The 24,293-nt window shown below is 36.1% G+C and overlaps 1 protein-coding gene across 4 annotated transcripts in view; it reads left to right on the top strand.

The window, feature by feature from the left end:
* Positions 1 to 24,293, top strand: part of LOC133522637 (uncharacterized) — a 149,730-nt gene that overhangs the window by 81,985 nt on the left and 43,452 nt on the right. Inside the window, exon 1 of one of the 4 annotated variants that reach the window (XM_061858017.1) lies at positions 14,588 to 14,819. The exons of the other annotated variants lie outside the window; for them this stretch is intronic. The gene's annotated coding sequence lies outside the window, so the exon portion shown is untranslated. Of the gene's footprint in view, positions 1 to 14,587; positions 14,820 to 24,293 lie in introns of those variants that run through there. 4 annotated transcript variants of the gene reach the window in all.

The following is a 24,293-nucleotide window of genomic DNA, read 5'->3' as shown; positions in this document are numbered from 1 at the left end:
GCCGAACCTTCGTGGTGTTTGTGACGTTTCGGTGATACGTAGCCTATACGTAAAAACTAGCCAAGACAAATCTTTTATAATTTCAGGATTTTCTACACAGCACAGAACATGGGACCCATATAGATCTCAATTCCGTTGTCGGCGAATCAACAACGACTCATATTCTTAATATTGAACTTAACTGGCTCTCATTTCACATTTATGTTTTAAATTAATTATAGGCATAGACATACCATATCATATTATAAGTACAAAGTTTCAGAGCAATCTAGCAAGTCATTTTAAAATGAGAGCGTAACTACATTTGTATGGAGAACCGAATTTGCTGCGGACGCACTATGTAGCATAATCGGATTAGGACCAACCTCGAAATCTCTGTAACAGTCATGAAATTTATTATGTATATAAATTAAAGGCCCCTTTTTCATGCCCAAACCATTTAACATTTGGGGATCTCGAGGAATCCGAGCCATCTTGGAAAATGTGTACCATCAACACAACAGTCAACATTAAAACTTATTAAATTCTACACAAAAAAGTCCTCGATATCTTTGCAGAACAATACATCTTGTTATAGAGAATACTTGCTGAATCTAAGTTTAACGCTTATACACTTCCAGGAGACATTCTCTTAAAAGGAAACTCGGAGGAATATGAATTCTATTTTTAACTATACATTTGTACGTGGTCTACCCCAATATTAACATTTTACTCTACTGTGACTATACCAGAAAGAAGGGTTATGGGTGTACGTACTGATGATTCAGTACACCCAGTAGCTAGGTATTAGGATACTGGACGGATTTTTTTAAATGACGTATCGTTAGATTTCTCTTGCCATTCACAACCTACTTTTACTTGTTCTATTAAAGAAAAATCAATACAGCCGCCTTGAGAGGACTCCGAATATTAAATCATATTTTTTCTTCTAGCGCCTAAACTATTGAGCGGAGTACAGTAAAACAGACATCAGTAGATCCACAGTTAGTATACAAGTGCTATGCAATACAAAGTTACTAAAATTAACGGAAGAAAAAAGTTTAGGGCTAAATAATACGTCATTTAAAAAATCCGTCCAGTATCCTAAGGTACAGGGTGTCCTGAATCCTCAGTACTTATACCCATAACCCTACTTTCTGGTTAAGTTGCAGTCAAGTAAAATATTGATATTGGGGTAGATTATGTACAAATGTATAGTTAAAAGTGGAATTTTTATTGTTCCAAGTTTCCTATTAAGAGAATATCCCATGAAAGGGTATAAGGGCTAAATCTGGGTTTAGCAAGTATTTTTTACAGCAAGATCATTTTTTTTCGCAAAGATGTCTAAAACTATTTTATGTAGAATTTTATAAGCTTGAATGTTGCCTTACACGATTATTGAATAAAGAACGTAGATTTAGAGTAAAACGCGAATTTCTCCTGGATGGTCCACATTTTCCAAGATGGCTGCGGTTCCTCGAGGTCCCCAAATGTCAAATGGTGTGGGCATGAAAAAGGGGTCTTTAAGGGGCGTATATACATACCAAATTTCATGACTGTTCAGACATTTCGAGTTTGGTCCTAATCCGACTGGGCTAATGCCACTATGTACGTAAACTGTAACTGTACTGCGGACTCAACCTTCACGTTATAATTTTTTAAGTATTAACGTTGACATAGTAACGAAAATAATAAACACGTCAATTGAAGTAAACAATATTATTATATGCAAGAAAATTTTGCAAAATAGGTACATTAAACATTAATGATTAATATGTAAAACACCATTAATTATTGAATTAAAATTATGATTTTGTGTTAAAAAATATGAGACCAATTATACAGCCCGATTACACGGGCTACATATTAAAAATGATTATCATGGAAACAGTAAATATACACAGGTGAACAAAGTTATAGTAAAATAGGTGCATAATTTCAGAGCTTGCCTGGCCCACCTGTACCACCTACCATGACCACGGCCGTCTCCTACTATTATTTTTTTCTAATACCTATGGCCTTACTAGCGAATAGTATTCCATGTTCTTGATCCAGAATTTAAACCCTTAACTACATATTTGTGGCACTTGGGGTTGAATTTGAAACTGTAGGGCACTAGCGTGGCTCTATGAGAGCGCCTTATTTAGGCTTCTGGTGACCAGAGGATCAGCATTGTTAACCAGCGCGGAAATGCACCCAGCCTTCTGGGCACCCTACCGAGCGACCAGAATATAGGGCAAATATTTTATGTATACGTTTTTGACTTAAGTGTTTTTATCATGTTTAATATTTAAACTTACAGATGTCGAACTACCAGCAAAGTTTTTGAAGAGGTGTAGTTTTTATATTTCCTGGTACCAAACTGATACAGGAAATTGGAACATCAGTAAATAATCTACACCGAAGACAATGAAATATAGTCACATAATACTTTAATGTTTTATTTTATTAAAGAAATCGGTAAAAAAATGTGTTAACTGAAAAAGATAAATTTTATTTTATTTGTAGTTGAATAACAAAATATGTATTTAATCTCCTTTTAACATAGGAATTCTCTTTGTGTAGGTACATATAAATAATAGGTACTTAGGTCTTGGTAAGTAATATAGACAGGACAGTAGGTCTTATCTTAATAATTTGAGATCTCATACATGCGTTCCGATATATCTGATGGCGACTGTACATACAATGGGGTCGCGTATACGAGTACAAAGAGCATTAAAATAGTTGTTGATAGACCAAGTGAGCGAGCTACTATGGTACCTATCTTTATATCAATTTTATGCATTATGTAATAGCGCAATACAGAATTTTTTTTTGACAAATGTAGTATTATTTTTATAGAAATAAAGGTTATTCATGAATCATCTCGTAATTTAAAAAAAACGGACTTTATCTCTAAATCATATGCCTTATATTTACAGATGTGTTAGGTTACAACTTGGTTCGTGAACGTGGTTTAGAAGCAAGTTGAGACTGGGTGCGGAGTAAATTGCATCAATTTTTTTTACAATTTTGAGCGTTTCTAGGAGAATATGTGGAGCGAGCATTATTCGACGTGTAGGTGTGGGTTCAACAAAAAGATCGCATGTCAATAGTGCTTTATTGTCGTTAAAATTCAATTAATAATCGCCTTTATCGACCATCAACTGTGTGGTCACTTTTTAATTGATTGACATTGTCAGGTATAGTTTCACTACTCGCCGCCGCATTATTCATAGCGCATTACTTATACTATCGGATACAAGATGTCGCTGATTCTTGTAAAGTTATGTTTTTAAAAAAAAGACGCCTTACTCTATGCCATATATTGTATGAAAGGAAGGGTATTCCCTGTCGTACGTCAAAAAATCCAAGATGGTGCCCAAGCCCATAGACAATAAAGTCTAGCAATAAAATCAACACTTGTCAAAATTTGACATTAGCAATCCACAGTCAGGTGACAATCAAATCAAACCGATCCACTTCGAGTTCAGAGCCATTACAAACTGTATAGTAGTAATAAACAAAGTTGATTTTAGTTTGATTATTTTTTCTATGAATGAGTTTTGATTGTTCCAAATGATAATATCCACAGTTGATAGAATCAACACTTGATACAATCAACATGCGATAGAATCAAGTGTTGATTTGATGTGGACGCGAAATTTGACAGTTGTGCATGTCGAATAAGGCCCCAGCTCCATTCGGGCAACTAATGTCTCTTCGACGTCAGAAATATCGTAGATAGATCTTATTGGGATCACAATCGAAATAAACAACATGTCGCCTTTTAAAGATCTTTCCAAGATCTTATACGTGTCTTAATCATTCTTCGAATCGGGCCGTCATCCTGTTTTTCCGGAAAACTAATATTTCACAACTCACACAACTGAATCATGTAGTTTTAATCATCGGACCGACTAACGGTACTTTATCACGTTTCTCCGACTCCTTGCCTATTGCGACATCTAAATTGGTTCTTCTTGGGGTTCATCCACATATTACGTCACATCAACAGGTTGTCATGCCAAGTATGACGTAGTTACCTATTAAGGACCTATGTTTTTCCTATAAAAAAGTGTGACAAAGGGGGGGGGGGTCTAAAAAAATCGAAATTTTGTGTGATGTAATTAATGGACGACCCCTTGTGAATCTACGAGAATTTATGTTTAATAACAATCATAGAAAATAGTAGTGTGTAGTAAAAAAACCGGGCAAGTGCGAGTCGGACTCGCGCACTAAGGGTTCCGTACCATTATTTATAAAAACGGCAAAAAAAAAATGTTTGTTGTATGGGAGCCCCCCTTAAATATTTTTTTTATTCTGTTTTTAGTATTTGTTGTTATAGCGGCAACAGAAATACATCATCTGTGAAAATTGTAACTGTCTAGCAATCACGGTTCATGAGATACAGCCCTTGTGACAGACGGACGGACGGACAGCGAAGTCTCAGTAATAGGGTCCCGTTTGACCCTTTGGGTGCGGAACCCTAAAAACAATTAAATCTTGTTTAGCGAGTTAAACTCTTATGTTAGGTACAAAGATTTCATAATTTTGTAACTTGTCTCAATGTTATCTATCTTTTACTATACCGTCGTGATAAGCACGTACAAGAGGCAGTGGAGACTCGGACTTGAAGTATGGACTGTTTAGTTCAATGGCGAGAGATTTTCACTTAAGACTGCTGTTAGGCAGTTCTGTATCCAAGAAAGAAGAAGAGAAGACTCGCATTCGAAGAGAGTGACGTGAACGCCGCTATGCTTCTTCTTCCTCGCGTTGTCCCGACATTTTACCACGGCTCATGGGAGCCTGAGGTCCGCTTGGCAACTAATCCCGAGAATTGGCGTAGGCACTAGTTTTTACGAAAGCGACTGCCATCTGACCTTTCAACCCAGGGGATAAACTAGGCTTTATTGGGATTAGTCCCGGTTTCCTCACGATGTTTTCCTTCACCGAAAAGCTACTGGTGAATATCAAATGATATTTCGTACATGAGTTCCGAAAAACTCGTTGTTATGAGCGGGGGTTTGAACCCGCGACCTCCGTATTGCAAGTCGCATGCTCTTACCGCTAGGCTACCAGCGCTTCCTTGAACACCGCAATGCATTTATTATATTTGATATTCTGATATTTAGCAACCAGATCGTGGAATATGTATTTATTTACATAATATATATATATATATATATATATATATATATATACAGAGGTATTACAGTAACTGTACAAATACTAAACTAAATGAATACCTAGCTTAAATCTAAAATAGGCCCTTGAGGCATTGTACCAAGGATGCCGCCGGCATTTCCTCGTATCGCAATGCCGAGACGTTGTGCGAGGAAGCCGCCAGCTCTTCGGTCACCAGTGACGTCAACCAGACGCTTCGCGATGATGTTAATGCTTTTTTGTTTATGTTTAAACATCTAGATGTTTATGCCAAGTTTCATGTTATTTCAGCATGACGTTTTAAAATAAGAATAAACTTCATTTGTATGGGGGTGGATTTTTAGTGGGGGTTGTTATACTCTTAAGTAGAACGAACAAATACAATTCATTAGATTGATCAAGAGCGTAATTCGAACTACTGAGATTGCTTTTAATTTAATATTTATTTTACATTTCTTGCAGAGTACTCGCTCGCCCTTATTGGTTGTCAAATCAACACAAATCTTTTTATTTACTTTTAAATGCAGCTTCTGGGTCAAAATAAGTATCAAGAAATATGCGATACAACTGCAGCTTAAGAATGTTAAGAGGGCATTCACTCTGTACAATTGAATAATTCTTCGTTACGAAGGGCCCGCACCGAGCCAAATTGAGGGTTAACCCCCGACACTTTAATTGATACTTTTGTCCGAATGTAATTAATTATTTATGTTATTCGTTCGCTTTCTTGAACCTTTTTAGCAAGCTCGGTTCTCCATACAAACTCAGTTACGCTATCATTTTAAAACGTCTACTGAGATTGCTCTTAAACTGTTCCTACAATAGTACTTAAAAGTGTACCTAAATATAGATAGAATAAATGCAGAAGATGCCAATTCGGTCCAAGCCAAGATGACAATAATTGGTAGAAATCACCAATGAAACATAACGTATGGAAGTAGTCATGTGACTTTTCGTAGCATCTGTCATTGCGATAAAAAATTTTTCTTATCGTCTGTTTTTTTTCGATGTACGACAGTCATTTTGGCTAGGCCCCCTGGGCACTGAACGTCTTGGAGTCACTAGAGTCTGTGCGGAAAGAGAAGAGTCGTGGAATGTATGGGGCCCAATACATATATTCCACGACTCTTCTCTTTCCGAACAAACTCTATCAGCCCGATTGGAACTTTAGTTAGGATACGTCAAACATTTGCTAAAGATACGATATGGATTAGATATGTCAGTCAGTGTCAAAAGTAAAGTCTCTTCAAACAAAAACGTCATTTTTGACACTAACATATCCAATTTATATCGCATATATTTATTTATCAAAAAAAAATATCAAAAATTATTTATTGCGTAAGACACACTTTGTTTATAATGTAAGGTGATGGTGGTTTATAAATCGTATCTTTAGGATATTTTTGACGTATCTAATCTTCGAATCGGGCCGTTATTTATTTCGTATATTGCATCTATTTCAGTTTAGATAAATTCTATTTAATGCACACCTCAGTAAAAGAAATAGCAAATAAAATCAATGGATTCAAGATAGGCAACTGGCAGTGTTATCGCTAAAAAGCGATGCCTTACAGATAACCTTTGACCGTAACGTTCCGTTTCTGATTTTGGTTACGATACCTACATTATCTCTGATTTAGGTTAGGTATTTACATTCTTAAACAATAAAATAAATTTGAAATAAAAATAATAATAATTCAGCCTATATACGTCCCACTGCTGGGCACAGGCCTCCTCTCATGCGCGAGAGGGCTCGGGCTATAGTCCCCACGCTAGCCCAATGCGGATTGGGGACTTGACATACACCTTTGAATTTCTTCGCAGATGCATGCAGGTTTCCTCGCGATGTTTTCCTTCACCGAAAAGCTAGTGGTAAATAGATATCAAATGATATTTCGTACATAAGTTCCGAAAAATTCATTGGTACGAGCCAGGATTTGAACCCACGACCCAGGATTTGAAATACAAAAAAAAAAATTCCTAGCAATATTAAGAAAATCAACTCTATTTTAATGAATATACAAATATAATTTTGAAATTATTAATTAAACTAAATCATGTACTAACAACCAATAGTTATTTGTTTCAGGAAAGCCGTTACGAGGTGGTGTGGTGAAATAGTTATTTACGATACAAGTGTGGAAAGAAGGAAATTCGAAACTTTTCGAAATTGACGATAAATTAAAACACGGCCGAAAGTAGTGTTAAAACCAACACGAGTTGCGAATTGCCTATTCGCACATGTATAGTACAACGCTCTTTAAAGTTTCGACATATACACGGAAAGTGCTCATTTCCGCACTAGTGCGGGAAAGTAGCACCATATGTACTGTAATAGTTATTTACGACACCAGTGCAGACAATAGGAAATTCGCAACGAGTGGTGATAAATTGAAACACGACCGAAGGGAGTGCTTTAAATCGACACGAGTTGCGAATTAACTATTCGCACGTGTATCGTGCAATGTTTTACAGTACAATATGGCCATATGTCCTTTAAATTTTCGACATAGGCACGGAAAGTGCTCATTCCCGCACTAGTGAAAGTAGCACCATATTTACTGTAAACAATATTATCCCACTCTACCATTGCATCTTGCGCACACATAAATTGGTGTAAGAGGGTTGTGTTTTCCAGATTTCCTAACTGATACCAATATGTCATACCGTGAGTGGTATCAATCAGAAAGACGATCTATTTGTTAACAAACCTAGTTCTCGAACACGGTTGGAATTTGCCGAGCGGGTGCCATTTCAATGACAATGCAACATTTTGTTGGTTGATGACTGTGAATTGTTTTTGAAGAACGGTTTTTACAAGCGACCGAGCGGCGAATAGGCTTGAGTCGGTCAGGACCGAGGAACTAAAAGGAATGAAATCCCACTACAGACCGAAAGGAACTAATTCATCTTAAGCGCTCTTAATCGGTCTCGGTCCTTTAGTTCAGTAGTCGGTATGTCGAAAACTAATAACAAATAATCTATAGCGGTGTCCCTCTCGCAAATTGGATAGCGGCAGCCACGGACCGGTTCGATTTAGCTAGCTCCTTCAGATCTCGAGATTTGCTCCTGAACTGAAGGAAATAAAAGAGCGAACTAGTTCCTTTGACCGATTAACCGAGATCGGAGAGCTCTTTTTAAAGACCGAGCGGGCACAACTCTAGCGGCGAAATGCCACCATACATCAAATTTCGATGAGAATATGAATGTAGTCTACAAAGTTTGCGGGACAAAAACATTCGGGAAAATCGACGTCTTTACTGTGCACATTACAAAAGTTAACGATTTAGATAATTTGTTCTGAGACTTTTATGTATGTGAAATTTTTACTAAACGGTGGACACACTACTAACTGGTGGTCTTTGATGTTCTATGTCATTATGTAAACACAGATTTGCTTGCACTTCTGGTATCGATTTTCTGTTAAATCTACAAAGCTGGACAAATATCACGTGTTATGATTATGACACGGGCACTGACTCAACTCACTAGTCCGCCCTCGTGTCCTACTTTTACGTAGATGCTAATAACAATTTGCAGATTGAAAAAAAAAAATACAATTTTGGAATGTGCTTAACCCTCAAATCGACAGAAAACAGGAAAGGTCGTGAGTTCAAACCTCCACGGCGCTCAATAATAGCAATGATTTTGGATAAGAAGAAAAAAAGAGGGGCAATGGTTATGTTCAATAGGTATTTTAAACTTTACCGAATTAAGGGTTCACTTTCCTCAGAGATTACAGAGGGTCTCCAAAAAATGGCTGTCCAGATCTAGAGAGGAAATCGTTCCAATTTGTCGTTTTAAAATGAGAACGTGACTTCGATAGAAACGGCTTTTTGGCAGATGATTCTTAGGCCCTCAGCACACGGAGCGTATAAGCGTAAGCGTATCGTAAAAACGTTACGATTACGAGACTCGTAGAGTTCTGGGCACCAAGCAGTGGCGGATTAACCGAACAACAGAAAAAGCATATGCTAAGGGCCCCGCGCCTAAGGGGGGCCCCGCGCTCCGACCCTGACCATGCGATTTCGGCATGCGGAACCGGCCAAGTTCAAGTAGAACTCGCACTCCGCGGATCCTGTACTACCACATTTTATTTACAATGTATTTTTTTTCGTAAGTCAGTAACAATATTGATCAATTATTATTATTTGTTATTATCCTGTTTATTTTTCTTTAGGACGATACCAAATTTAAAGATTTTTTAGGCTTACGCATAGACCTAGAGCAGAGTTTAGCATAAAACCGAAGATGCAGAGTGTCTCAAACCTTTTGTGCATGGCTAAGCTGCAGGAAACAGCAGAGCTTGGAAACGAATAAAAGAAGATAATGTGTTTAAAAACACATTAGTGAAAAGCAAGGAAGGATGATTTATTTACTAATTATTATTTCAAATAACAAATTGCACCTTACAGCTAATGCCTAATGATGATCAGCTTTGAGCCCGTAGGAGGCCAAAGGACGCGCTCCTCTACGGCGGGCGCCCAAAATATGCGGAGTTGCTGCAAAGCCGTGATACATATGATCTAATTGTCAAAATGCTATAAAAAGAAAACAGCGGGGCCCCTATCCAGAACTTTGCATTCGCATAAGCCGGATGTAAAGCCCTACATAGGGTCCGATACCCAAAGCATCCCAGCAAGTCGCACTTTCGAGCAAGAACTAAGGCCGAGCAGCAGGCGAGATCACATTGCTTCAATTCCAAACTCTGTTCTCCTACAATTTAGTCTTTGCATGGTGGCGCGCCGCGATTGAACGCTCCGGACCTTCACCCTTATACGGAGCCTTATACGGTTCACGCTCTGGCATTGGTTACATTCTAGGCTCTGCTTTCCTGCAGCTTGGCCTTCAGCTTCGCACGGGAACGCTATTAAATCGGGTGGTCCGATCGGTCCGGATATTCAGCTCGTGGGGCTCAGCCTTCGGCCTTGTTTTTTGGCTCACTTAGCCATTAGTTACCACTTCTTAGGTCCGACTCACTTTTCACCCATTTTTACAAGCTTTTATTAAACTTAATAATATTGATGGACACGATGGGCCATCATACTAGCCCACTAAGATAGGCCCAGCGTGTGAAGAGCGCTTTGGTGTCGGATGGCTTATGGCGCGGCGGGATGGCGATGGAATGGCCACGAAGTCGGTTTTTCGTCCGCACATCAAAAGTAGTGGACTAGCGATGGCAGTACACATCTACACGTGGCCCATTCCAGAACTATATCGAGTAGTTGCGTTTCAACTATCGCATGGCCATCTCGCTGGTCCAGCGCTGGGCCATAATGTACCTAGAGGAGCCATCACCATCGCATGGCCATCTGGCTGATCCAGCACTGAGCCATCGAGTAGAGGACCCATAAAACATAAAAGTGCCGCTTAAATCGAGCAGTTAGGTATCTGCCTGACCTTAGTGACGAATCGTACAATAGGTGTGTGCTATTCTGCGAAATAGGTGAGTGTGCGAAATGCGAATGTGTTCAGCTCCAATCAAAACATACAATCTAACAGCTAATTAACCTCACGTTCGATCGAAGGACGGTGAACAATAAGAGGAGACTGGGTACACATGGACAACCTGCAATTTGTGCAACGACGATACGCTCAGTTTATTAGTTTATGAAGACTGTCAAGCAAAGTATGCCAGTAGCAATGTACAACAAAGTGAAGTAGGGCAACACTCAAAAAGCAGTATTGCGTTGGTATTGCGCTAAGAAAAGCAGCAATGTACGTGGAACCAAAGCATGTAATTATCATAACCCCACATTATACAAATATGTACGTTCAACGAGCGTGATTGTATTGTATATTGTAGGCACCTCGACTTTGCTTAAGTTCATGCACAAGCTTATTTAATATATTGGTATTTAATGGTGACAGCAGAAATTTCTCTTGAAATAGCAACGATTCAGAATGTAAATAAACATGATGGCTGTCATCCACTATAGACATTCCATAGATAAAACACAGATGACAGTGCAGATGACACGCGATTTCGGAATTATTCGAAAACAGTGTTGCTAACCCGCGATTTTTCAAATTTGCCGCCTTTTGCTACTGACAAGATTTGACTCGTATATTTCGATTTTCATGCTGTTTTGTGTAAATAATGTATGCTCCAACTAGTTCAACTATCCCCCCTCTCCTCAACAATAAGCGAACCGAACCTTATACAGCTCCATTGTAAACACCTATGCCTTCGTAGGAATTGAAATAATAAGAAATGTTAACATACGATATGAGTATACTTAGTTATAGTTGCCATGCCTTTATCGATACCCTACTGCTAAGGGCAAAAAGGTAGCTATCATATAAAAATGATAGTTATGGCGGCGCCGGCGGCCGATTGTAAAATCCGCCAGATCGTGAGTCCTAGGTATACCTATCATGAAACACAGCCATTTCACAATTTGCCTAAGATTTGACTGGGCATATCATGATGTATGTATGTATAATAAGGCAGATCGATGAAAGCAAATGTATTCGCCGACATTCCTAGTTAAATGCTACACTAATCCTTAAGTATATGGAAGGTAGAGGCAAGGAACAGAAACTCCTTGGGCAGAATTGTTGCAAAAGTGTCCAGCTGTCAGTTATAAGTTATAAATAATAGTTCCAAATCTCTCCAGAGTAGCGCTGGAGTAGCTAAGAACCTGGGTGTTATTGACGGAGTGAAGTGCGCTGTCTATGATTAGATTTTTTTCTCAAGTATTCTAGGTATTGTAGCGCCACCTATTTATAGTTCGTTGACGGACACTTCTTGGTATATGGAGATTTTCTTCCTGGCCTCTACCTTCCATACTTAAGTAGTTGCATGATGATTATGTCAGTGTTTTCTGCGTGAAAAATGACTGCGTCACAATTAAACATAATTTTATACACAAAATAATGAAGTCAGTTTCAAGTTTAGTTTTACATTTTACATGGTTTGATTCAACCGATGAGAATATATTTAGTTTAATTAGGTAAATTTTGAATCGGTAAACTGTGATCGTATCATGCGGGTTCTACTGTAATAATAATAACATCTTACTAACTGGCAACCTTGATAACCTCTTTTCCGCTCAATACAATTTTGATCAATGAATTTCAAGTAATGCAACCGCTACGCACGTCTGGAGTAACAGACTGGTTTATTTATGGTCACCCGAATGGAATATGGTAGTCCGAATTATGGGTATACTTATAAAACTATGTTTGCTTCATTTTCAAACCGTCAATGATGAATTTCATCTTTCACTGCTTCAACTTTTGGCAAAAAAGTTTTTTTTAATTCCTCTTGTTTACGAGAATAATAAACAATTTTGTGAACGTCATTTTATCACACCCCTCCATCTTTACAACATCATTCTTCTGTAACCGTTACTACCGTTGCTTGTTGCGTAAACGAGACATCATTTCCAAAGCAAACTGATAAATAACAGTACTTTTATGGACAACTCGAGAATCGTGTATTGTCACTTCCTCTTTGACAGCTTTTGTGGCTTTATCACTGTCCAGAATAAGTTCGTTTTTTCGCCTATATACTTCTCTATCGCTCGTATATACAAGTGATAGAGAGACAAAAACAAAATTTAGATTTTCGATGATCGCAGTAGGCTCTCCGATTCTTTTGAACCGTTTGACTTCTGATAGACAACTTCCTTATTATATTGAAGTATTGCACTGTCATTTAATTTGTAATTCCATTCTTTTCATATCTTTTAATCAAAGCTTTTTATGATAATTAATGGTTATGAAATTTCTTTTGTGATTTCTGGCCATCTGCTGGACTCGTGTGAAATGAATGACTAGATATTTAATGATTACGTTATTCATTTTTTTATTTTCTTTGTTGCTTTTATAGCTACTGCTGATGCTCCTACTTTTTTCCTACTTTATTTTCAAACAATGCGTAACTTGCTTAAATTATTTAACTTGTTAACCATTTAGTTTTTTTTTTCAGCATTTAACATCATCTACTGTTAATTTTGATCTAACCTTATCTTATTGTTATTGTTCATTGTTTTCAAGTCCAAGACTCTTTGAAGCTGAAATATCTGTTTAATTATAAGGATCTTCAACGGAAACTAAGTCATTCTTAACTTAGCTCGCATTGTTTTGTACAAACAAAATATTCAACTGGATTATAGTCCCTAGCTCATTGCAATAAGGTTCACGTATGAACATATAAGTTCTTCGATGTTCCATGGCCACATGCGCAAACGCAACATCCTCGCACATGTCATAGATTACCATCAGCGTTACTCCAGAACCAAAAAATCACATGTACCAGGCAATTGTATAGGACTTAGGATTTTTATATTTAGAGTGTTTTTATCATCACTCATTAACCGTTGAAATCGACGTATGACTCAATTGCTAATTGCTATATCGGTTCAGAACGTGACTTGATTTTGTTGGTGATGCTTTGTTTTTTCTAAGATATTATCAATATTACCTTAACATTGCGTCTTAAGATCATTAGTAACATGGTTGACCTGAACTTTGAAATCATATTTAAATAAATAAATAAAAAAATCTTTATTGCCACACAACAAAATTTACAATTTCTGTGAAAATAGAAAATTTAATTGTTTCTTTATTTTCAACAATTGTTGAAATTGGGTAATAACGGAAATGTTAACTATAATTGGAATGTTACATCGTTAAATCATATTTAATCGTATTTCCCAACGGCTTGTCAACAACGAGATTTACTAACCCAGGGACCGAATAGCAAAAAATGGACAAAAAAACCCAGGGAGTTATTGGGCACAACTGCATAGCGCAGTCATTCATGGGAGCAAAGGAGACGCTGCGGTGAAACCAGGGGATATATTCTGTACCTAGAGATATAATTTCAATGTAGTAGGGAGTTTGCGTCGTGTTCATATGCTTTGTGTTTGTGGGTTGTGGCCGTTGTGGGCAATAGAAATGGCCAATAATGTAAATAAATTTATTATTAATTGATATATCTGGGACTTAACAATAACCGTTATGCAACGGTCCCCAGCAGTATTTAGAGGCCTCGATCACAAAAGATAAAATACGTTTCAGTATTAAAATTTGTGGGTAGGCTACCTACCTGATCTGAATTTGCCGCAGGCCTAAAAGGATAATCTATAGTTACGGCATTGTGTACAAACATGTTTTGAAGTTCAAGAGTTATCCTGTACCCCTAGTGTAAATTTTTTCGATGGCGAAATGTGTTTGCGTTAAGTGTCATTTTGTATGACGACGCCGTCGAATAAATTTACACTTGGGGCTCTGATATTATGTACTCGTTATAAGTTAACATAACTAATTAAATACTTACTTAATTTTTTTTAAATTGAGGTTATGTTTCTTTTTATTGCCAATCATTTCACTTCTTTTAGTTGCGCGTAAGTTGAAACGACACAAAACAATCTAATACCAATGCTACACAGTTAGAGCGAGAATAATGCCCCTTAGCGTGTTCGAGAGAGCGAGGGAGATTGCATTCCACCGCTCCGCTCACTGACGCATGCGCGCCGCCGTCGACCGGTCGCGCCGAATCCCGCGCATTTTCGATCTATTTACCCATTGTGACAATCGGAATTTCATAATCTGTGATAGTGCAGTGCTGTGTTGTGGAGTGAAGTGCGAACTGTAAAGATACCCGTGAACACTTTCACTGGACTGAAAGTTGAAATTACGGAGTTCTTTAATAAGGACCACGAAATTGCGGCGACAGAGAGGTAATTAATCAAATAACAAATATTAATGATAATCCCAAATTTAACGCAGATTCTAATGCCAATGCGAAAAGTTAAAATTCTGAACGATATCATAGAGAGAAAAAATTCAGAAGTGCTACACATTAATCAAACTATTAAAAGTAAAAGTTAACCTTAAATTCAATAGAGATTAGTATTCCATTCCGAATGCAAAAACAGATGCCATACTAAGATTGGAATTAATGAATGATATCAAAGTTTATTCAAGTGAAACAAAAAAACTTATTAGCAAAAGAAAACGCGATCGTCACGTGAATGTTTTCGCTGTCACCGACAATAATGACATTATCATTATAGTACAAGGCGATCTTTGTTTGTATTAAGTTAAGATAAAGAAGATCATAATACCATAGAGTTATAACGCTGAATTGCACAATTAGGAATCGTCAAATGCAGTAAATAATACTCAAAACTCCGCTTTTTTGACATAAGTTATTCAAAAGCAAAAAATGTTCTCATAAATGAAGATAATTACGACCATCCTGAAGAACTTGAAATTATATACAAAGTTGCAAACCTTTAGTAGTTACAAACCCTAAAGTACTTAGAAACATATCTGTCATACCAGGTAACTTAACTTTTAGACAACCTGGAGCTTTGAATAGACGTAATCCTAGACGAGGGTAATCATAAGTATTTTAGGGGGTCATAGAATTATGGCATTCAATTTCTCATAGAAGTCGGTATTTTCCTAATCCCAATAGCGCCTTGTTTCCCCTCTGTCTAGGGTCAGTTGACACTTGACAGCTGCTTTCGTAAAAACTGGTTAAAATGGTAGTACATTTTTTTTTTGCCAAGCGGACCCAGGCTCCCCAATTTAGCCGCCGTGGCAAAATGCCGGAGCACACATATCGGCGTTTTGTGGTCTTGCAATTTCTAATGGTCATTTGACAAAAGCATGACCATAATGCCAAGTTTTCCATATCTATATCCGTTCCATATTTCCGAGATATCATGGCGATATAATAATAATTACCATCTTGAAGATCACAAATGTGTTCTCAAAGAAGGTAAGAATCAGAGCGTACGCTCTCTGTTTATTTACACTTCCCACTAATGATCTAAGTAATTTGGATAAACGATGTTTTAGTGAATTAAAGAAAGTAGAAAATGAAAGTTATATTAAAAATCTGAATAGATTTATAATTTAGTGTTTTTCTTTTTATCGGATTCATAATTAAGGCTTTAGAAAATGATTGAGATACATAAACTCACATTTCTCAGACTTCTCCGTTAATATAATCCAAGTAATGGAATGGAAAAGGTAAAAAAAAGTCAGAAAAAAAACAATTTCCCTTTTTTTTTCGTTTGGCAAAGTACAGAACAGTTCGTTGATAATTTTTAATCCAAAAAGCCTATTGTATATTGATTATCTATTTACCAGTATTGCATCGTTATCATTTATCAACTAAAACATCTTGATTTACGTTTCGTGTGTCACGTGATTTTGTCACTCTCATTAATAGGAATTTGGTTGACATTTACCTCTCTCGTTAATTTCATTCTCATTTGGCTCGCGGTTACAAAATGCCTCAAACCACAGACAATTTAACAGTTTTTTTACCATCAGCCAAAGTATGTATAAAATTGAGGTTACAACATATCAAGAAAATATGTTTATTGCGCAAGAAAGGACACAGAAAAAGTATACAGCGGTTGTTTTTAGGAGTTGGTGTATAACTAGATTGACAACAGAGTTTCCCGTACCCCTAGTGTAAATTTAATCGACATCATAACGTGACGAACGCGTTTGCGTTAAGTATCATTTTGTATAGGATTTTGAGTTTCCAAAACGTCCCGCTTGGCGCTCTCTTTCTAAATCACATACAAAATGAGACTAAACGCAAACGCGTACGTCACGTTTCGAAATCGAATTTATTTACACTAGGGGTACAGGAGTCCCCGCACTATGCTAGGCCTGTATCGCGGGAGACCAGTAGTACATATATAAATGTCACGCAAGTCAACGAAAAATTAAAATATATTTTTATATATTAAATATGAGATTCAGGTTTATACCTAAGTTGATACATGCAATTTTTTGTATTAAACTATTTATCTATTGTTTCATTATTTATAACTTCGGTTCTATACTAATATTTTAGTCTAGTTTATTTTATATAATTAATAAAGTTAATGTTACATTACACGTTACATTACGTGTCCGGCTAATTATTGTAAATCAAAACGAAATTAATTCAGTCAGCCAAGAGAAAACAGATTTTGTTCAATCGAATAATAAATATCCATGGTTTAATACTAAGGACTTCCAGGATAAATAACCAAACCACAGCTTCCTTGCTTCGTTCTCTTCAGTGCTGAGGGTCGTGACTTCCACCGTGAATTCCATAATTTGGCATATTACCAGGGCTTTCGATCTCTTCCGACTTCGAAAGCATCATGGACTTATAAGGATTGGATATTGATTGTAACCACAGCAAAGATTGTCTAGACAAAATTGATCCACCCGGACTGTCAACTTCCTTCCTATAGAAGATTATGACACCCGTTACTTCGTATCGTTGATCTCGGAAGTATTAGGTTGTGCAGCGCCGTATAATCTTATCTTACATGTGCCATAATTACTGTAACACTTATAATTAACTTATAGTGTAACAAGTACTGTTTCAGACCTATTTATTAACTTGGTTTCCTTCCTTACAAGGTATTTGACTTGAATTATTCAAGTTGAATACTATTTACCTTTCGCTTAAATCTAGTACATATTTAGTGGCAGTCTTGCTTGCAGTTATACCTACAACTAGGAAACAAATCAAATTATTTTGTTAGTTTTTTAGGGTTCCGTAGTCAACTAGGAACCCTTATAGTTTCGCCATGTCCGTCTGTCTGTCTGTCTGTCCGAGGCTTTGCTCCGTGGTCTCCGTGGAAATTTGGCATGGATATATAAATCAGTAAATCCGACAAAGTCGTACAATAAAATCTAAAAATTTAAGTTTTTTTAGGGTACCTCCCCTACACGTAAAGTGGGGGTGAACATTTTTTTGCTTCAACCCTACAGTGTGGGATATCGTTGGAACGGTCTTTCAAAACTAATAGGGGTCTTCAACAAACATTTCTTGACAAAGTGAATATATTCGGAGATAATTGCTCCGAAAGAAAAAAAAAAGGGACACTTTTTTTTTAACCATCTCCCCCTCTAACTTTTGAACCATAGGTCCAAAAAATATGAAAAAAATCTTGAAAGTAGAGCTTAAGAAAGACATTAAATGAAAACTATAGCGGATATGATCAGTTTAGCTGTTTTTGAGTTATCGCAAAAAGTTTCCCCTTCATAGTAAAAAGACGTACACCCACAGTTCATCCCTTGGTTAACAATCTACCATACTTTAAGCTCCAGTTTAGCTTATTGTGACGGAAGAGTAACTACGGAACCCTACTCTGAGCATGGCCCGACTTGCTCTTGGCCGGTTTTTTATCTGTATGTTTAAGTAGTCACACTAGGTACTTATATGTATGTGGACGAGCGGTCTAGTGGTTAAGACGTTAACCGCGTAAGCTGTATACGCTGGTTCGATTCAGTCCCCGGTCACTAGAGGGCTGCTCACTTTCTTTAGTATTTGACATCTAAGTATTTCAGTTTATATATTAATTTCTCACTCTAGCAGATAGCTGCGTCCTGACATTATAACCGACCAACTTTGAGATTTTCAAAATGAAGTATTTATTTAAGCACGATATGACAAGAATATTACGCTTATTATACCTACATCCAAACAAGACGTTATAAAATATTACAATGTTTACATCTTACAAACATATACATTTAACTATGAATCACAAAAAAAAAATATAGTTACATTTTGTTTACAATAACAATATAGCATAATTGATATATACAGAGGATTACTATCTAAAATAGGCCCTTATGGAATCGTACTATGAATTTAGTGTACGAGTATAAGTTACGTATAAGTTTTTGGAAAATAATGTATGCTTAGTTAAGACTAAATCTAAGGTTTTAAAATGTAAACTTTCTTATGTCGGTGAATTTTGAAATTGAGAAATAAAGTTCTTTAAACGTGTATAAATGTATAAGTAACACGTTTAACGGTATATTTAACTTGAAGTGTAACAAGTATTTATTTTAGATTTATTTATTAGTCTGATCCTTCCTTTGGTAGTAATTTCCGTTCATAATGTTTACGTACACTACAATTACCTCTATCTTTTTAGCCCTAAGCTAAGCTAGGCTATTAAGCTTAGAATAAATGTAAAAGTGGAAAAATTACTGCCTTGGGTGAAACTTGAACTCACGGCCTCTGGATCGGTAGATCGGTACTCCAGCGCGCGACCAATATTTATTTTTATTTTGTATTTTTTGACTTTTAAATTTATTCTAAGCTTTATATTATAGTGTATAAGTAAGTAAGTAAAAGCTTAAGTTAGTAAATCCCCTCATGTAGCTGTGTGCAGTTTACTAAAATGCATTAAATAAATTACTTGACGACTACATATTACTTGAGAACTAAACAATGTCTGTGTCATCATAAAAATAATATTGTATATCGACGAATGCATCAAATTTCATAGCAAAGTAGGTAAGTGATGATTCTGAAAATTATCTTACATTTAAATCCAAACTTCAAAAATGGAACAAAAATATGAAGACTTTACAGACACATTAGGTATGTTATGTGTCTGTTAATTAAATAATCTTTAGGTACGTTTTTTACCACTAAACAACAATTTCCGAGATTTACGCCTAGCGATTAATCTGCAACGAACGAATTAGAATTTTTAATTCATTGCTAAATCTTGTATAATTAGCAAATCCTTTGCATAATTAAAGTTACATTGGATCTTACGACACCGGAAGCGAGTGCATCGACGCATGCGTCGCGAACATGATCTATAACACCGATCGATACGTTATCAATTTCGAAATAACTTGTAGCTGGTATAACGGTTTATCTAAACTTGTCTATGGGAAAAAGATAACGCGAAATTTATAGGACGAGTTTGAAGTGAAATGTTACTTAAGAGGATTATTGAAGATGGGCTATATACATAAATCAAATGAAATAATTGACTGTTGAAGTTAATTAAAGATTACGAATTTTCTTTATTGCTGTTAGGTACTTAATGTAGCGGTAAACTCAATGAATAAAATGTATATATTGTAAATTATTGAAATAAAATGGGTGTAGTTACATTAATATTATGTCACTTCTGTTCGAATTTATTTATAGTTAGAGAACAAAGAATAAGAAGATACCAAACCACACTAATGTGTGTTTCAAGAAAATCTCCTTCAGTCTATATTATTTATTTTTTGGGCGCACGATATCGATAAAATATCTATAAGTAACGTATCCCGTACTTATAGATATTTTATCGCTCGATTTGCGGAAAATATACTAAATACGAAGCGATTAATAACTTAATCCAGTCAGTGTATTTCTAATGCCTATTTTCATAACTGTTGATAATTTACTTTCGTAAACGTCGGGGTTTTTGGTGCGGGAAAGATTTCGTGGATTTGTAATTTTGTTTATTGTAAAATAATTGCCACACTACATATGAATTAAAACAGCTCCTAATGTGCTTAGAAAACGTTAAAATGGTATCGGTTATTACAGTTTTTGCCTATTTTTGACTAGTGTAAAATATTGCCGCACCAAAAATCCCGATGTATGCTTAGTGACTGAAATATGTCATACCTATATATATATACAAAAATGATGATTGCATTTTTTCTTTAGTGCCTAACTATATGACCTGCAACTGAAGTAACAGTTTATTATTAATATATATTAGTACTTCAAAAAACACAAATTGAAATATTTGATAGCCATAATTTGTTTTGTTTCAAAATGTTATAAGAACTAATTAAAAACGAAGTAACTTTAAACTTCCCCTACGGTCGTAACCGTTACAACCCAGAAAAAAGTAAACTAAAAATACTCCGTTGGGAACATCCGGAGCTGTCAATCTACGGGTTAAACTCGGAGTATTCTTCGTCGGTTCGGTTCTTAAATCCGTCAATTCGACTTGTAATCGGCTCTCGTAAATCTCAACGTTATGGAAGTTTAAACGTTAGTTTGCTTGATTTAACACTTTAGATTTTGATTCAAAGATTTTTATTTGTACAACATAGGTAGATTACAAGATGTTACATAATTCTATGATCTGAGAACTCAATGCTGTACTTAGGTATTGTATTTAAGATTTAATCCACAGAATTTAATTAGGTATTAATGAAGTATAACGCCTGTGGATACCTTTCTAATATTCATAAATATTTCTTTTTTATGAAAAGTCATAAACTGTGTACACTGTAACTACACTTGTGGTTAACGAATTTTATTGATCTTAAAAGAAATATACATTTCACTTAATGAGATACATAGATGCACTAATTAAGTCTATGTTAATTTGTTAGTTTGCGCCCGTGAGCGACAATTTAGTACTCTTTACAAATTTACAATTTCAATTTTAGTTTATTTAATTCTTAAGTTAGGTAACAATAACATAATAACAACAGTTGTATTAAGTGACAGTATAGTGGGTAGAAGTAAGTTTAAATACATACTTTGACGACCGGTTTGGCCTAGTGGGTAGTGACCCTGCCTACGAAGCTGATGGTCCCGGGTTCAAATCCTGGTAAGGGCATTTATTCGTGTGATGAGCATGGATATTTGTTCCTGAGTCATGGGTGTTTTCTATGTATTTAAGTATTTATAAATTATATATATCGTTGTCTAAGTACCCTCAACACAAACCTTATTGAGCTTACTGTGGGACTTAGTCAATTTGTGTAATAATGTCCTATAATATTTATTTATTTATTATTATTTATTTATACTTAAGTTAAATTCATATACGCACCGCCGTACAACGCACTAAGTAGTGGTCAGCGGTAACTGGCCAGGGCCGCATTTAGGTTTGAATTATAGGGATGTTTTTTACAATATAAGTTTTAAGACTCGTTTTAAAAATCGATACTTTTCGCTGTCTAATTGCTCTTGGGCGTGTATTTCACACCCTAAAATTAAAGTTGTGTCCTTAACGTTCGGAAATATTCTGAGAACTGATTTGTTATATACGTACGTGACTCATTCGCATTTTGTTTACAATGACTATAAAAATAATGTTTCCACCGAATCCCCATAAAAGTAAAGTCAAACATTCCTCCGTGCACTAAACAATGAAGTCAATGCCATTCATTAAGTCCAATGGCGTACCTTTTGTTTGGCAAAAAAGCTTGACCCAAATGATCACATTTAAACATTTGATAGTTTCGTTCTTATGTAAGGAGAATAAGGTTTTGATTTGTATAAATATTTTTAAAGAAAACAAAACCATACGTTCTTTATCCAGTGCGGTAATAACTAGAACTGAAAGATAATGTGGTGTACTAGACAAGTTGAAGACACAATGACGGATGCACTAACATTGTTGTTTATAGTGACACACTTCTGTACAGAAAAACTTTCATTTTTGACTTTGAAATTGTTACTGATGTAGCCTATGGACGTTTGCAACTATTTGCTTAAAAGGAATAAATTTATTACTGTAAAATCACCCTACTATAATCCAAATCTTCCAACTATGATCAAAAACGAATTAAATAGGTAAGTTCGTTTAGGAGTACCTAATATTTGAATAAGACTGAAAGAAAGAAAGAAAATACATTTAACGCCACAACATAGTACATAAAAAAGAAGGCAAGCAAACATAAAAAAAAAAAAAAAACATTTGGACGCTAAAATAAGAGTCTAGAGTTAATGGCGACACGTACGCCAACGACACACAACAACGCAGTTCTAAAAAAACAGACAAAACCTAAAGGATAAGGGTATTCATTGATACTTAATTATCTATTAAAACTTTGGCCCATATGTAGTTAGTAGTGTAGGTAAATATTAGACCATATTTGAACTAAGGATTACGGTAACAAATAGGCAAATAAAATACTAATCTATAAAACTAGCTACGTAAGAATAGCAGTCACACTAAAGCTGTTATGAAACGATAATTCCCACTGAGAGTGGGCACTAAGAATGATTTGCATAGAAAAGGTATCTTCACCATCACCAACTATCACCGTGGGTGGCTTTAACTACTCTTAACAATTCTAATGTCATTGCGTAACAGAAAACTTAAAACCGGATGTTTTATGGACAATTTATTTACGTTAACGGTCAATTATTTTGCAACAAAAAGGTAGTTTCTATTGAGATATTTCTTTATTCCGCTAATTTGAAAAAGGCGAGGGCATTCAGAATCATCTGTGCATATCGGGTCGAATAAAAACATCATTTGGTTGTTTTTCAACGATTGTCAATAAGGAAATCTACGATTACGGACGGACGGAAGAAATCTACGATTTATATTTTATTAAGAATAAATATGTACATGCAAAAATGTTTTTGTTTGGTCATTTAATTCCCAAATTGTCTGCATATGTCGTCAATTTATTGAGAATGTCAAGAGAGACGCAGACCTACATGCAGAAGCATTGGTATTTCCTTTGCGCTACGACATGGGATTCTTCAAGAAGCGGGTATTTAGGGTCCTCAAGGGTCGGCAACGCTTAAGTGGCTCCTATGGTGTTGCTTATGTCCATGGGCGACGATGACCGCTTCCCATCAAGCGGCTCGTCTGCTCGTTTGCTGACTATGCTAACATAAAAAAAGCATAAATCTTGATTTATTTGATTTGTACTTAAATCCATTTTGTATTAAGCTTTCGAAGTCAAGAGTTACACACTATTAAGGCATTCTTCACATTGGATACAAATCCACACCAGTGCGAGTGATAACCGCGATAGTAAGCACTTGTGACCGGTATTAAATGATCAAAGAGAACCACGTTTTTTGCTTTATAGTGAAACTGTGTCATCGTGACTTTGAGGTATTTATAATTGTGTTTCTGTTTGAACTACCAATAACATCACATAGGTACCTGGTGAGTGGTGACCCGCTTTCGTTCCCTATTAAATCAACACGTTCGGCCAATCAACTTCATTTAAAAGATTGTGAACCTTGCCAAAGCATACTTATGGCGATTTCTCTTGCGTCCTTCATATTATGTAGGTACATCCTTTTTAGGGGGTTCTAAAGTTCTTTACATATTTAATAGGTTGATGACTTCCTATACATGACGACATTTGGCACTAGTCATCTATAGACTATAATTGTACTAACAGTATTTGTGTAACATATTGAAAAACAAGTCGATTATAAGTACTCAAGTTACAAATAAAAATGTAAAATAAAAGGCTGCAACCAATCAATAGGTAATGTTAAATATTTATTACGTTTTTCAATATGCGTCTTCCTCGCGTTGTCCCGGCATTTTCGCCACGGCACATGGGAGCCTGGGGTCTGCTTGGCAACTAATCCCTAGAATTGGCGTAGACACTAGTTTTTACGAAAGCGACTGTCATCTGACCTTCCAACCCAGAGGGTA

Source organism: Cydia pomonella, chromosome 11 (genome assembly GCF_033807575.1).
Source record: "Cydia pomonella isolate Wapato2018A chromosome 11, ilCydPomo1, whole genome shotgun sequence".
In the NCBI taxonomy this organism is placed as follows: domain Eukaryota; kingdom Metazoa; phylum Arthropoda; class Insecta; order Lepidoptera; family Tortricidae; genus Cydia; species Cydia pomonella.
Note: the sequence above shows the minus strand (reverse complement) of the source record. Positions and strands in the feature narration are given on the sequence as shown.